This window comes from Haemaphysalis longicornis, unplaced genomic scaffold, assembly GCF_048455015.1.
Source record: "Haemaphysalis longicornis isolate Haplotype H1 unplaced genomic scaffold, Haemaphysalis longicornis Haplotype H1 scaffold_1, whole genome shotgun sequence".
Lineage (NCBI taxonomy): Eukaryota > Metazoa > Arthropoda > Arachnida > Ixodida > Ixodidae > Haemaphysalis > Haemaphysalis longicornis.
In genome coordinates, this window is record NW_027526203.1 from 9,083,677 (window position 1) to 9,097,648 (window position 13,972).

General features: G+C 46.4%; 1 protein-coding gene across 2 annotated transcripts in view; it reads right to left on the minus strand.

Annotated features, from left to right (window-relative positions):
* Positions 1-13,972, minus strand: part of LOC144175064 (DNA mismatch repair protein Msh6-like) — a 296,118-nt gene that overhangs the window by 83,943 nt on the left and 198,203 nt on the right. The window lies entirely within an intron of this gene.

Consider the following 13,972-nt stretch of genomic DNA (forward strand, 5'->3'; position numbering starts at 1 on the left):
TTGATTTGTTGTTGTTACGTAGGGACATCTTTTCACAAGCCATTTTATGTTTCATGAAAGTGTTTATGCAGTGTGCAGAACTGGACACAAGTTGGAAGTGTTGCGCAAGCACGTTAGCCTGGTCCTCAGCCGGGTCCCCTGCTGTGCTAACCAGGGGCAGAATGTGTGTTTATTGTCCATGTTTTTGTATTCATGCCCAGACTGTGTGTGTGTGTCTGAGTTCATGGATGTCAGAAAAGCTCGCAAACTTTTTGTTTTTGCCTCGTGCCGCACACCGCCTTTGTCCTTTTGAAGGAAATGAGGCTATTGGCGGTGAGCGCGACCACGGGCGGCGCTGCGAAAGGCGTCTTCGTGACGTCGGCTTAGGGATTCTCGCATTTGTCGTCTGCTTCACTCGGGCTCGCTCTACCTGCTGTTTCTTTGCGCTCAGTTTACTTTTCATGTTTGTCCGCACCAGATTTTGCGTATTCGCAACTTTTTATCGTAATAAAAGACTTAAAATCGCACACTCTAGCTGAAGGCGTGATTTACAGTATATTTTTCGACACCGCTTCGGAAGAAACATTGCCGGCGTGGCCCCATTCCTGCAAAGCCGGTCCTGTGCGGAGATTCGGAGCTAAGCGTCAGCTTCTGTATTCAGAACTCTTTCGAACAAAGGGAACATCCAGAGTCTAAAAACCGACAACAGCGAAAATGCAAGACAAAAACAAATTCCAGGCCATCGGGGCTCTCGGCTTTGGCAGAAGGCACTACGATTCCTGGTAATCGTATGTATGGTAAAACAGTTTTTGCAACCTTGCCGAACGCTCGAAAGTATCACATCACTTTACGTTGTCATGGAATGAAAGTATGCCGACATGCATCATGAGGCGTCAAAAAATGCAGGTTGAGTTCCAAATAACGTACGGTGTGTATAGGCGCATGCTGGTGCAGGCTTCTAATCAGTATGGATGCTCATTGAGCAAAACGGGTAACGTGTACGGTAAAATACAGTAAAATACAGTAATATGTTTCTTCAGACCTTGAGGGACATTTCGGTACATTTCCGACAGCCATGCCTTCCCAATATTCAGATGTGCGTTATACTAACACTGCACTCAAGAGTACAAGGAGGAGAGGGAGGAGGAGAAAACTTTAGCAGTAAAATCGAGATGGTTAGTGGGCGGGTTCCTCATTCCAGGACAGAGAGTAAGAGTAATTTTCTTCAGTTCGTGGAACATCATCCCGAGTAGGCAAGGATCTGTTTTTTACGCCTGAAGGGGTTGGAAAACAATAAATAGCTGCTTGGAGATATTCATCGGTCATGATTCTTCGTAATTCTGAAAACCGACACGTGCACTATTTCTTGCGTTTCTTAGTGAGTATATCAAGCCTTCAACACCGTAATCATGACATAACTCTTTGGGTTGAGATTCAGTTCGTTAGTTACGATACAAATTCGGGGCGGAAAAGTCGCCTTCGAGTACTCTGGACAACGTCGTCTGCGCCGTTTCGTGGTGGCGTAGCACAAACCTTCTCATTGCATTTGCACGTGAATAAACGTACGCTGCGAATATGCACCTTCTTGTACGCAGCCATACCGATAGCCAATTTCTGAAGAAGGTAGTGTATGCCTTACAGCCTGAAGAAAATATCCGCACGAACTATGTGCGCCACTCAAACATCCCCAAACCTCCTAATAAGACGTGTGTGGCGGTCAGAAAAATTATTGCGTTGGGCATAGAAAAAACATTCACCTGATACAAGTCGACAACGCAACAACGAATGAAATAGAAGACAACCGCTTTGTTTCCTGATTTGCATGCGCGTGTAAGGACGCGCTGCTTGGTGCGTAGCATTCACTGTTGAGTCTTCATAAGAGCATCTCGAAAATACTTTAGGGGGGCCTACGCATTTTACGTACTTATCGAGGAGGTCTGAGCCATGAACCTCGCAAATAAGCTAGAAGGGACGAGTTACACATGATTATCTGACCAATGCTCTGAAGTTGGTCTCTCTCTTCTCGTTCGTTGCAAACTTATTTGTGCGGGATACAGCTTGAAGTTATTAAGACTAGTCAGAAGCTGAAAAAATAACTGAATCACCGGAAGAAAAACTCTTTTTAATACCCTAACAGATCAAAGCGGGTGATTTTTTCGCTTACGCCTTGCTGGCCCTCACAAGCGGACCACTGCGGCGCGAGTGTAGCAGTGGCGCAAGTGTAGCAGACGACAGCGGCGAGAGTCCCTAAGCTGACGTCAGAGCCAGGGGGCGCCACTCAAACATCTCACCGCCAATTAATGTGGGGTACTGACGAAGGATGCCCCAAACCTTGTTCAGGGCTTCTTCTGCCCGCCAACAGACATTGTTCCACTGGGGCCCTTCTTGGGTTGTGAAGGGCATAGGAGACCTTAGGGATGGACTTTTCGGCGACGTGGAGGACGTGTGTCAATATAAGTTGGGTAGTTCAACGTATAGGCGTTTTATGGATGTGTGGTGAAGTTTGGATGTCTCTGCAAATATACTCCAGTTTGCTCTCGGTTGATTGACCCTTTTAGGGGAAGGTGAACTGTTTGTGCCTTTGTTTATGTATGTTAATGCAGTAGGGAAGTGGTCACTGGGTATGTGCCCACGTCCCACTCAAGAGATGGAAAGAGTACTGCAGAGTTAATAGCTAAGTCAAGGTGTGAACAAGCGTTGTGCTGTATATTATGGTATGTAGGATTTCTTTTGTTAAAAAGGCATGCTCCCGATGATGTTATGAACTTTTCGATAAGGCGACCCTAGCATCCGTGAGGGAAGAGAATTATGAGTGAAGTAAAGTGAAGAGGGAAGTGAATTCTGTTCATTGAAGTCGCCTATAAGTACGAAAGGTTCGGGCAGCTGATGCATCAGAACCCCAAAATCAGAGCTCAATACATAGCTGGAAATCAAGGGGGGCGTAAAGTATGCTGTTAATAACCTTTAAATATTATTGCACGAATTGCTACACCCGAAAGGGCAGTGTTAAAATGATGCTCTGACAAGCTAAGGATTTTCGCGTGACTATGACCACACTGCCCGTAGAGTGTGTGCAGTCATTTCTGTCTTTTCTAAATACAGAGTAGATCACTTATAACGCGTGTCACGGGGGCGAAAAAATCCGCACTATGAGCGGCACCCCACCATAAACCATCCATGCGCGAATTCGACCACATCGCAACCTACCTCTCAAGTCATTCTTTGTTTATCATCACTCAAATGCACGGCACTTAAACAGAAGCAAGATATTTCTTTTTCTTTTAGATGCTCAAAACAGTTGCTTATCAGCATGGCGTACAAGTAGTAAAAATGTCCAGCGTCGCCGCTCGCTATCTCCACATGTTCGAAAAGGGGAAAGGCGGTTGCTTATCTGCACAACGTTCTCATAGAAACAACTTACCGCGTGCAGGGTGCAGGTGAGGGCTCGATATTTTCTAAGGTGCATCGAGCAAGGACAGTTGTGGTTACCATGTGAGTGCAAACAGAGCACGCGAACTAATGGGGGCCTAGTTTTTCCTTTTGGGCGACGAAGTTACAGGAGGGCAAGGAGCGTGCGCTGCGTCAGATGACTGATTTCATCTTTTTTCTTCTTTCTCGTGATCCTAAAACGATGCCACAGCTGCGCTGGCCGATCAGCAGACCCGCCACAAAACCGCACTATACACGGTATTGTGCTTCGCCAACCCCGTTTAAGCAATATGCTTATGCATTAACTTCTATGGGAGGCAAGCCTGTGGTCACAAAAACCCGCGTTAGCCCTTCGCGACCCGCATTATGATGTAATCGCCAGAAAAATTTGGAACTGCCTGTGTATGCTTTGATAACCAAAATTTCACTTAAAAACCACAAACAACTTTATCTCATAAGTAGTTAATAAATTAGGTTGCGTCCTAATCGTAAACGCGCTATCATAAACATGACCACTGTTTCCTAACCATTGCTAAAAAAGAAAACGTATACACATTATTGTGATCTGTAGCCCTTATATATTAAGGTAAGGGCTTCAGTTTTGCTTTAATAAAAGCTTCAATTAGACAGATAGAAAGAAAAGGTAACACAAAGGACACATACTTGACGCACCGTAGAATGCCGAGGCATTCATCTTTAAAGCATTGGTTGATGGCAAAGGCGCGGCATCCACAATATGGCACCACCGTTCTGTAGAGCAGGAAGTGCAAATGCTGGTTGAGCGGTTCAAGTGGGGACGACGACGATTTTAACTCACAAAAACGCTCTTAAAGTTGCGTGTACAATTGTACATGACGTGTAGCAAAGGGTTATATCCGGTCCCGCACAATAAGCGGCTGCCTTATAAATGGTCTACACTGTACCATATAACAACTAATAAAGTTTGCATGTTTACTAATAAGATGAGTTTTGTGGACACATGACACCTGGCTGATTAGCACTCACTATTTCGTACACATCATCAAGATTTTTAAAGAGGCCTCTACAGTCCCACGGAATGATGTTTTCTATTCCCATTATTTACATTTAGGGACGACTGGTGTGTGTATGTTTCTACCCTCCACCTTTCAACATCTTGCCACGACTCATCACAGCTTATGTATGACAGCTCGAGGTCCACGGTGTCACCTTAAATATACAATTAGGTGCCCTGTATGAGGTCTGTTGAAACGTGCATATTAGGCTTGTGCGAATAGTAATATTTTAGTTCCAAGCGAATTCGAAGCGAATAGTCCTTGGGGTGGAATACTTTCGAGGCAAATTCGAATAGCTGTCAGGTGTCACTGAGCTTCCGGGCCTGGCGGGACCTTCATAAAAAAGTTCTATACAGTGGAATCTTGATGATACGTTTCTGGGTGATGCGAATTTCGGGATAATACGAATTTCTTATAAGTCCCGGCGAAATTGGATTCTTTGCTAGGGCAAAATTTCGGCTCTTGCAAATGGACCTGCGCGGCCCGGCGGATGATACGACCGAGCCAGCGACGCGCCCGACCGCCGAGCGAGCAAGCGACGGCTATGTTCGGGCTCTCTCTCCCCTCTTTGTCGCTCTTTTTCCAGGAACGGCCGGGCTGTTGTTTTCTGCTCTCAAAAACACGCTGCGCATGTCACAGGCACGCTGACGCTGCCACGAAACCACCTGCAAGCTGCGCGCGGCGCGGCCAGCGGCGGCAACATGGCGGCAAGGTCGGCCACGAAGTGGTGTCGGGAGCTCAAGCGACCGCTTCTAAGCGCTCCCTAAAATGCTGCAAAAGGCACGCACGAGGTTTCTTGTGCGGTGAAGGAGCTTATAATGTAGGCGAAAACGGTACTATAAAACCTCATCCACGCCGCTAGTAAAGCGCCCGTGTAATATCTGCCGGAATGGTAAGCCTAAACATCTCTGGCGGAGCCAGCCGGCTGTCTCGAGCGCTTCGAAACTGCCGCCATGAGACACGCACCTCCCCATTGGCGCAAGTCGTCAAGCTACTCCCACTGCCGCACGCGCGGAATCGTCGACGCAGGCATAAAAAAAATCACACGCGCAACGCCGATGCGCCCGAATAGCGAGGAAAAACGCACCATGCAGGTCCCGCTTAAGAAAGCTATGACCTGAATGTGGCTTAGCTTGTCTTGGCTCCACATGTAGTCGAGATGTAGGCCTGATGTCAATGGCACTGCAGCTTGCATAACAAAACCAAAACTTGAACACAGTTTTGATATTCGTTCACCCCGTATACTTCGAAATATCGGAAATTTTAAATTTGAGTCGAAGCAAATTTGAATACTGTAATATTCATTCGAATATTCGAAGCCCCCGAATATTCGCACAAGCCTAGGGCATACTGGTGACCCAAATGAGAGGTCTCAATGCCCCGTGACTTCTTGCTAAGAAAAGTCTACAAACTTGCTGCCAGTCGCACTGGGGGATTTCAAGGCTTGCAACTAGAGCTGTGTGAATATCTGCAGTGTACTGCGCTTGGAAACGTAGTACTGGCTATCTTGCGGCAGTAAAATTTCATTTATTGGCAAACATTAGGTGCTCAAAAGTACCCGATTTCTAGTACTTGCCTCCCCTGTGTGTTTCTTGAGTCTTTTTCCAGTTGGACGAATAAATGTATGCCTATGCCACTTGTATACCTGCCATTTCACGTCACTTTATGTTAACAGCAATGCTAGCATCAGAATGCATATTCGCCAGAAAAAAAAATAAAGACTTGTTTATGTCTTTAAACTTCATTAGGGGTGTGCAAATATTCGAAATATCGAATACGAATAAAAAGTTTTTTTTTATTCGTATTCGTATTTTATTCGCATTTTATTTATTTTATTTTTTAAGCGTATTTGATTTGAGAAATTTATTTTCGAAAATTCCAGAATATTCGCCAACGATCAAATATTCCAGAAATGCAGCAAATGTTCGCGCAAGTAACGAACTATACGCTTTCTAAAGGTCCAACTACATGGCCCCATAATTACTGACATACTGACATACTCGTGAATCGGCGTAAGCGCGCACTGAAGTACAGTAGAATCTCGATGATACGATTCTGGGTGATACGAATTTCGGGATGATACGAATTTCTGAAAAGTCCCGGCAAAATTGCATTGTTTGCAATGGGAAAAATTTCGGCTGTTACGAACGGACCTGCGCGGCCCGGCGGATGATACGAACGAGCCGGCGAGGCGCCCGAGTGCCCAACAAGCAAGTGACGGCTCTCTCTCCCCATTTGTCACTCTTATTTCTCCAGAAACGGCCGGGCTGTTGTTTTCTGCTCGCGAAAACGCGCCCCGCACGCCCCATGCGCGCCGCGAAACCTCTCGCACGCTGCGCGCGCCGCGGCCGGCGGCGGCGGCTTCGGCCGCGGAGTGGCACGGCCGCTTGAGCGACTGCTTCTAGCCGCTCTTTAAAATGCCGCTCAAAGCAGACACGAAGTTTCTTGTGCAGTAAACGAGCTGATAAAGTTGGCGAAAACGGTACTATAAAACACCATCCGCGCCGCTAGTGAAAGCGCCCATAAAATATCTGCCGCAGTGCTAAGCCTAAACATCTCGGGCGGAGCCAGCGGGCTGTCTCGATCGTTTCGCAAGTCGTCAGCGTCTTTTTCTGACCGACGTAGGAGATACCGCGGGCGCGAAACTGTCAATGCGGCCGTGAAAATACAGCGCGCGCAAAGCCGAGGCGTGCGAATCGCGTGCAAAAACGCACCATGCGGTTCACGCTTGACTGTTACGGCGTGTAGCGAGCTTGGACACCGGGAGTGAGGAGACAAGCGCGAAGCTAGGCGAAGCGTTACGCGCTCCAGAAAGGACTGCTTTGTGACGTGGGGGTTTAAAAAAAGCAGAAAAAAATCACGGATTTGTTCACGCGAAAGTAAGAAAAGAAATAAACGAAAACTTTTTTCAGCGCTCAATTTTTTGGTCTGTGTTGGTTCATACGAATTTCGGATGATACGAATATTTTTCGCGGTCCCGCGAGATTCGTATCATCGAGATTCTACTGTATAATGCTGCCGTGCAATACGCCAACAAGGGCAACTGACCTCACGGCAAGGGCTGTGATTGCGTCGGCTGCTGTATAGACCTTATGCAAAAAGTGGCGCCCTCTTGCGGGATCTGCGTGCGCTTCTGCCATGTTGGGGGATTCCCGGATCTCCGGATACCACTGTGCACATGACAGCCCGGGGTTAGCGACGCGCACGTCGGCATTTATCGTTGTCCAAGATGCCCAAATACTGCCGTGTAACTTGCTGTGCACAAAGATGATACGAGGACGACCACGGAAATAGCGTACACATCTCTTTTTTTATTTCTCGACGGCAACATGACTTGAGCGCTGCGTGAAGTCGCTTGCGGGTGTCAACTTCCCTTCGCGCAGTAATATTATAGCTAGATCGCATGCATAGTCACGAAATGAATAATACGTGCAGGACTAAAAAGGTCCCAAAGTGAGCTATTTTCTAGCCCTGTATTTGCCATGGAGCACTCCTCCCTGCTGGTAGTTAAGGTGCACTGCATCGGTCAGCTCGTACTTTATCGTGCGGGTAGAGTTTTGAGCCTGCCGTTCGCGCTTTGCGCGCCCGCATTTTCTTTTTATTTTGGACGTTCGGTAGGCTTTTATAGAAGTACTATGCATTCTTTCGTTTGCCAAACGTTCCAGGAAATAAGGGATCTGCAAGAGTTGCAAGTTTCACGTAGCGGTTCGAGTAGTGCAAGTAACGTACGTAGTAATTCTGTGTATCGGTCATTTACCGCTCGTAGCCTGCTGATCGACCGTAACCTATTTTCCCAAGATCAAATTTTTTGAGCGGAATTTTTTAAGCGGTAGTGTGTGCCCAGTTTTGTTGTCCACGGCGCGAGCAAAGGACGCTCAGCGGTCGCCGCAAGGCACGCGTTCACGAGCGCTCGGCATTTTCTCGCTCTTTAAGGTTCTCGCAGTTTTTTTTTTTGCTAAATCCTTTGCGTGTGCTGGGGACGCTCGGCGGTCGCCGCGAGGCACACGCTCACCAGCGCTCGGCAATTTATTAATAATTTAATTATTCATTGGCAATTTATTGATAATTTATTGGCAATGTTTAATGTTTACACCCCACACACGTTATGCGTTACACATTACGGCCAGTTACAACAGCTCCGCTGTTAAAAAATGCCAGGTATGTTTCCTCTGTGTCCTAGAGGATCCTGAGCGTACAGCTATATCGCGAGTGCGATATAGCTATATCTCACACCCCCCACCCCCCCCTCCCTCATTTCAACCTCAGGACAGCCCGCAAGTTTCGAAGCGTTTCAGGAATTATATAATACCTCCTGAGAAACCCCGAAGGATGCGAACCAACACGGGTGTACTTTCAATGTTTGCAATCTCAAAGCAAAAAAAAAAAAAAAAAAAAAAAAAAAAAAAAACACCGACAGCTTTTAACAGCTTTCCCGCCGGTGCCTCCCCGACTTCTTTTTCGATGCATAATGCGTATTTACGAAGTTGCCCACAAATGTGGGCAACAGAGAAAGGTCCACAGATCACTCGTCGCTCATTTTGCTGTGCTTAAATCTGAATATAAAAGGACCGCTAAGTCGAGAAAGCCCCTCACAAACTCTGTACCAAGCAATCCTGCGACCGCTGGCCCCCAACATGGCGTCGCGTGCTCGTTTCGTTTTTCTTCCGGTAGATGGCGGCACTTTTGCATAAGGTCTATAGCTTAGGCCTAACACCCCTCAACCCACTTCAATGGAAGCTTGCCTTTCAACCCATTTTGAAAGTGGGTGAAATGCACGGAGAATACACCATGCTCTGCTCTCCCTGCCCCAATGAGCCGACTAGCCGGCCGCTTGCTTGGACAGACAGAAACTGGCTTCACTGTGCACTGAGGGCAGCGGCAGTACCTATAGTTTGTACAGATGAGATCTATTATAGTTCGTATAGACTTTGGCACAAAATACGTACTTTTCAATGCACTTGTTGTACATCAAAGTACCCACTTCCATGTGCACTTACGCTACTACTACTACTATGTATATTTTATTGGCACAAGGGCGTCCGAGGCCAAAGAGCGCCAAGACAATGTTTGTTTTGTCACAGTTGTTGTTAAAATGCCATGCCAATGATTGTGCCAATGATTGTGATGTACTTGATAAAAATAGTGTATATATGTGTGTAAAGGGCCCTAACTTTAAAAAGCGAAGATGAATAAGATGAGAGGTAACAATGATGATGTTTAGGTGTGTGCTGGGAGCACCATAACATAACAGGGATGGCAGTGACGTCCCTGGCACGTAAGAAAATGCTCAAAACCACCCTCACTATTTGCATTGGGTGGCCCTGATGTCACACATGGCATCAGATGAGTGCTAAAAATCCAATGTCAGCGAGATAGGCTAAAAGGCGGTCACTTCTGATTGGGGGTTAATCAGATAAAAACAATGATGGGTGTAAGGGTATCATGTGGGTGTATAGTACGGGAAGTGTTGTTTCCTTGCGTCATGGTATGCCAAGCATTCAATCAATACGTGGAGAACTGTAAGTCTTCACCTGCATTTCTCACAAGATGGTGGTGGGGTTCCGTTTAAAAGATATGAGTGAGTAGCGTGTGTGTGACCTATTCTTAATCTGCATATTGATATTTCTGTGAACCTGTTCCGTTTCTCTGTGTTGTATTTCCCTATTTGTGGTTTTATAATGTGCAGTTTGTTTTCGATTTGTGTCACACTGTACCTGCCAGCGTCTTCGAAGCATACTCCGAACTAACGGCTTCATGTCTAGGTGGGGAACATGTGGGATATCTACAACACTGCGGAGAGCCGCCACAGCGGCATTCTGGTCAGCAATTTCATTGCCCGAAATTCCGCTGTGCCCAGGTACCCAGCACACTACTACAGTCAATTTTAGAGCGTAAGCAGACATTATGGATTTGGTAAGACGGTTTAAAATGAAGTTTCTCGTTGGTTTTCCTGAATGGAGAGCTAGTACTACACTCAGGGAGTCTGTAAAAATAATGGAACTGTGTATTCTGGTTTCTGTAATGTGTTCCACAGTGGTTAAAATGTCGTGTGCCTCAGCTGTAAAAATACTGGTATTTTTGTGCATTGTCTTTGTGATAGCAAAGTTTGGGCCATGCGCAGCGCATGACACAGAATGGGCGGACTTGGAGGCATCTGTGTAAAATGTTGTGTAGGGATATTTGTGTCGTAGGTGTAGGAAGTGCTGCAAGATGAGTTCTCTTGGTGCAGTGCTTTTGTTAATGGCTCTAAAAGATAAATCACAAGAAATTGGGGACATTTCCCAAGGAGCAACCAGGTCTGTGATCGAAGTTTTCTAATTCTCGCTAAAAGAAATCCCAAGCTCCTCAGCTTGCACTTTCACTCTCAACGAAAAAGGCATAGATATAGATGGCCGACTGAGAAACGAGTGCATGGAAGAGGTGTCATTGACAATGAACGAAGGGTAATTTTTTACTGATGTTGTCGTCACGGCATACAATAGGTCTGTGTATAAGCGCTGCTCTTCCAGGCACCACTGGTCACATTCCACATATAGGTTTTGTGCAGGACTCGTTCGGAAGGCTCCTGACGAAAGGCGAAGCCCAAGGTGTAGAGCAGGGCCAAGCATTTTTAAAGCGGTTTTCGAAGCTGACCCGTATACTACGCTCCCATAGTCCAACCGCGACTTCACTAAACTGTTGTAGAGACGCAGCAGGCACATCTTATCTGCGCCGTAGGAGTGGTGGGATAGGAATTTTAGGATATTCATTGCATTTATACATTTTATTTTGAGTAGCTTTATATGTGGAATAAATGACAGCTTTTCATCTAGCACAATCCCTAAAAACTTGTGTTCCTTCTTCACAGGCACAGCCACTCCACTGAGCTGGACGATGGGCTCAGGGTGAATACCACGCCTCTTTGAAAATAAGACACATGTGCTCTTTTGAGGGTTTAGCTTAAAGATATTTTCATTGGCCCATTTTACAAGCCTATTTGTGGCAAGTTGTAACTGCCGGTCGCAGATAGACAGGTTACAGGACCGGAAACTGATATGAACATCATCCACATAAATGGATTAAAAAATGGTACGGGGCAGAGCTTTTCCAAGTGTGTTGATCTTAGCTATAAAAAGTGTGCAACTAAATATTCCACCCTGAGGAACACCGTTTTCTTGCATATACAGTGCGGATACTGCAGCCCCGACCCTCACTTTGAATGTTCGTTCATACAAATAGCTTTCAAGGGTGTTAAGCATATTCCCACAAATACCAAAAGATTTTAGGTCCCGCAGGATGCCGTAGCGCCAGGCAGTGTCATATGCTTTTTCTAGATAAAAAAATATGGACATACAAAACTGTTTGTTAACAAAGGCATTTTTCACATAGGATTCAAAAGCGACTAGTTGGTCTGTTGTTGATCTGCCCGACCAAAAACCTGCCTGGCAGCTGTCAAGAATACCATTGTATTCCAGGAAGTACAGTAGCCTTCTGTTGATCATTTTTTCGAACAGCTTGCACAAGCAGCTGGTCAGGGCAATTGGACAATAACTTGAAACACAGGAGGCATCCTTCCCTGTTTCAGCAGTGGCACAACGATAGCCTGTTTCCATGCCTTTGGAAAGTGCCCAGCATGCCATATTCTGTTAAATAAAAACAGGAGAGTATTGATTGTATCTGTATGAAGGTGTTTGATCATGCCGTACGCAATGTTATCTGCACCTGGCGCCGAAGACTTGCAACCAGCCAACGCAGTCATGAGCTCGTGAAGGGAGAATGGAGAGTTATAGGAGTCGTTTGATTGCTTGTGGTCACAAATGGACTTCCGCTCAGCTGCCTTTTTGTAGTGTATAAATGTGCTTGTGTAATGTGAAGAGCTTGAAACGTGTTCGAAGTGTTGTGCCAACGCATTTGCCTGGCCCTCTAGGGTGCCACCAGTGGTGTCAACAAGGGGTAAGCCATGTGTGCTTTGTCCATTTAGTTTTTTTATCCTGTTCCAAACCTTTCTTGTATCGGTGAAAGAATTTATTGAAGTTAAGAAGGACCTCCAGCTATTGTTTTTGGCCTGACGGCGAATGTGCCTTCCCATGGCTTTGGTGCGCTTGAACGCTACAGGTTGTCCGCAGTGGGGTACCCGCGAAGAATGCCCCACGCCTTGTTCTGTGCCTGGCGTTCTTGTCGACACTCTTCATTCCACCAGGGCCGCCTTAGGTTACTTGTGTCAAGGATATGTGCCGTGATAAAGCTACAAGCTTCATCAATACCCAAGTGTTCTATGGAACTGTGTGTGAGTTGAGATTTCTGCTTAAATTTCTCCCAGTCTGCAGCGGTTTCTTTAAACCGTTTAGTTGAGATGGGAGTGTAAGGGTCGAAATTGTCACTTCCAGGCGGGTTTTTCTCCACCTGCCACTCAACGAGTGGAAAAAGAACAGCAGAACCGATTGCTAAGTGTATGTGTGAGTACGTGTTGTGTGTGATGTTATAATATGTAGGCTGTTTTTTGTTGAACAAACACGCACCAGATGATACTAGGAAATGTTCAATCAAGCGGCCACAAGCGTCAGTTCTCCCAGAACCCCAGAGTTTGTTGTGTGCATTTAGATCTCCAACTAAGATAAATGGTTCAGGAAGTTCATCCACCAACGACTCAAATTCTGAAGTAGACAATTGATGATCCGGGGGAATGTATAAGGAACATACTGTAATCAGCCGACCAAAAATGATCCCGCGGACAGCAACTGCCTCAAGGCTGGTGAGTAGTCTAATAGACTGGGAAGGAACGAATTTTCCCGTCACAATGGCAACCCCGCCAGATGAATGAGCAAAGGCATCTCTATCTTTCCTGAAGACAGTGTATTGTTTATGAAAGTTACTTTGCTTGGGATTCAGGTGTGTCTCTTGGAGGCAAACAACACTGGATTGATGTTTATAAAGGAGTTCATATACATCATCTAAGTTTTTTATGAGACCCCTACAGTTCCATTGAACTATGTTTTCAACAGCAATTATGGATTAAAGATAATAAAGATGTAGTTGTGAAGTTGCCTATTTTGGTTCATGTCAGTGAGTCTTCTTTAGGGCCTGTGATACCAGGAAATGGTTTTTTTCCACGACCAATAGTTTGATTGATTGATTGTGGGGGTTTAACGCGCCGACGCAACGCAGGCGATGAGGCGCGCCGTAGTGGAGGGCTCCGGATTAATTTTGACCACCTGGGGATCTTTAACATGCGCCGAAATCTCGCACACACGGGCGTTTTTGCTTTTCACCTCCATCAGAAAAGCGGCCGCCACGGCCGGGAATCGAACCCGCGACCTCGCCACGGCCAATAGTGCTGCGGCGCTCATTTTGCTGGGCAGGTCGAGATGCCAAGGTGTCCATGTCAGCAACTGACAATTCAGGCGGCACCGAAATGGTGTCCTTCCGACATCCACCTCTTGGATTGGTTCCTGAGGTGGCCGCAGGCTTCTTGGTTGGAACCTGCGGTGCGGGCAGGGAAGGAGTACGTCTGGGGCGCCCTGAGTTTATGCTCTCAGTGCCCTCAGGTGTCG